Below are 2,804 nucleotides of genomic sequence, written 5' to 3'. Positions count from 1 at the left end.
TCCTTGCAGCAACTTTCTCCAGCCTGGTCCCCCAAAGCTGAGCAGGGGACCCTGGAAGTTGTTGCTCAATGCACCAGAAGGCCACTGAGTCAGGGCTGCTGGCTCACAAGATCCTTCAGTGGATTTATAAAACTAACTTTCAGGGCAGCTAATTCTGAGTCCAACCAGAGTGATGCCATGGAAAAAGAAAATATTCAGTGGACGGGAAACCTGTTCACTTTCTGAAAGCAGACAAATACTGAAGGTGATAAATGGAAGGCAGTGTGTATATCCCTGCTTCAGGCTAACTTTGGGCCATCAAAAAAATCCTGTGTGAAACGGGAGGCTCCTGGGGTGCAAGCTGACTCCTCAAAATGAATCTTCACTTGTTTCTTCTCTGTCTCGAAACCACCATGAGGCCTTCTTGTGATTTATTTATTTATTTTATTTATTAAAACATTTTTATGCCACCCCATTCGCCGAAGCCTCGGGGCGGGTTACAACACAAGACCTGCAGGTTGGAATAGCCAGTGGCCTACATAACACAGAAGTCATTTTTGGTTCCTTAGCATAGTGGGTTGCCTCCACCAGAGACCCCCTGTGCTTCAAAGCCAAGGAGGTGACCCTTCCTATGTTCTGGAGCTTGAGCTGCCATGCAGCACAATGTGAAGACAGATGGGGGTCCCTACTCTTCCTACTTAATGTTAGGATCATTCTCTTTCCCTTACTCACTAGCACTGTGTGAAGTTTGACTATCTCTGGAACAACCTCCCATCCAAACCGATCAACAGAATAGGCAGGAAAATGTTGCATCCTATGAAGAGCAGGGAGTTGGACCCAGTGGCCCTCTGGCCCCCTCCAATTCTACTATTCCATGATTCTAAGAAGACCACATAATGTAAGGTATTTGTGCGTTCAGCCCTAATTCTAATTAACACTCACTTTTTCCAAGTTCCCTCACATTTTCACCTGTGTTCACATAAAGTGTGTGTGTTCACACCACTTTGCATGAGTCAGTAGGCACATGAAAGGTCTGTCTGGCATGCATTGAAAACTTTGGTTGTGCAACATCTCTCCCAGTTAAACAGTTCTCCTGTCTCTTCATCAAGGACCACCACGAGTCATCATTTCTTATCCATCTTGTCCTGGCTTACCAGGTGGAATCTAAAAATACCTCCTACACTAAGCCAGCTCCCCATAAGTGAAGCCTTTTGAATGTTTTGATGTGGGGTCTTTGGACAGACTAGTGGAAAATAAATAGGGAGGGAAGGGCACATGCACACATACCTACATGGAAAAATGGAATTGCAGGGTGACTTTTAAAATATGACAAATATGCAACTAAGGAAAGGAGGATACATATGGGAATTTCATGGATAGCTGTGGTTGGAGAACTGCCTAATGGCATAAATAATCAAATGAAGCTGCAGCAGCTCTTGGGTAACATGTTAAGGGCTGGGTTAGACATTTCTGACAACTTAATTGAGGCTCATCCTGCATGCGAGGCTCAGTGACATGGTTCCTTCCCCCAGCAATTTGTTTGCTTAATGCAAACCAGCCTCGAAGGCTGCGAATGAGAAAAACAAAAAAGCCACTTAAACTTCTCCCTCCTTTTCCTTTGTCTGATGACAAGCAGATGCACACACCTCCAACCCATAACTGGGAAATATAGAGAGATATATAGATCATTTTCTTACAGGGAGAACAGTAGCTTAGGGGTGCTCCCACACTTTTTTCTCTTACTGGTAAGAAAACAGTGCAGGGTGATTGTGAGCAAACAGATGCTAGTAAGAGAAATGGTTGTGCAGAGGCCCCTTCCAGGAGGGACCAGAGGCTTGTGGTCCAGGGTGAGTTTTGTTTGCATGCAGAAGTCTCCAAGGCAATTCAGATTAAAGTGATTAGGTAGCAGGTAATGGGAAAGGCCTCAAACAGAGACTTTGGAGGAAGATACTGCCAGTCAAATTGAAGGATGCTTTGCTAGAAAGGTAAATAAACCTCCCTGATATAAGCCAGCTTCTTTTGTTCCTGCCTCCTACCCTCCACTGAAGCTTTCAGGACTATGTTGCATTTTTATAAAATCATACTCGGGGGGGGGGGGGGGAAAAATCATATAACTGAGCATCATGTGTAGTTTGAACCTCAGCATTGAACCCTTTAAGACACCACCCCACAGGGATGGTCCAAAATCCCAGGAATGAGCAACCCCCCAGTTCCAGCTGTTACTGTCACTTCCTGTGCTGTATGTACACATGCCTGCTATCTTAAGAAAATGCATTCACTGGGAGGGACTTAGATACTCAGTTCACACTGGAACTGAGTATCCTGCTTCCCACTGCAGCAGGGGGGAAACAGTGGAGCCATGGCACTGCATGGCAAGAGGGGGAAAGACAGTATGTAAGTGATGTGGGATATTGCACATCCCCCCAATCCAACTGAGACACAGACACACAACCTCTACCACATCTGCAGAAACATCCACCACCTGCCAATTGCATTTGTGTTCTTTCTGTGGTAGGAGAATAGGAAGCGGCCTGATACTGCATCCATGTAGCCCCATATTGTCAACATGGGCAGGCAGCAGCTCCTTAAGGCTTCAGGCAGCCATCATCCCTTGGCATATCTGCAGAAATTGGACATTGAATCTGGGGCCTTGTGCACATGAAGCATGTGCTGCACCGCTGAGCTCCAGCCTCTTCCTTAAGTGACATTCATGGGTAGAGGGAGACCAGATAAGAGAATCCTCTGCAGGAGGGACTGAGAAATGGGAAGGAGATGAGAAAACAGATGACCCCACACCACTTGACTTCTGCCTTCCACAGATCCTA

Source organism: Varanus komodoensis, unplaced genomic scaffold (assembly GCF_004798865.1).
Source record: "Varanus komodoensis strain SLA01 unplaced genomic scaffold, ASM479886v1 scaffold86, whole genome shotgun sequence".
NCBI lineage: Eukaryota > Metazoa > Chordata > Lepidosauria > Squamata > Varanidae > Varanus > Varanus komodoensis.
The sequence above is the reverse complement of the archived record's forward strand: the minus strand, read 5'-3'. Positions refer to the sequence as shown.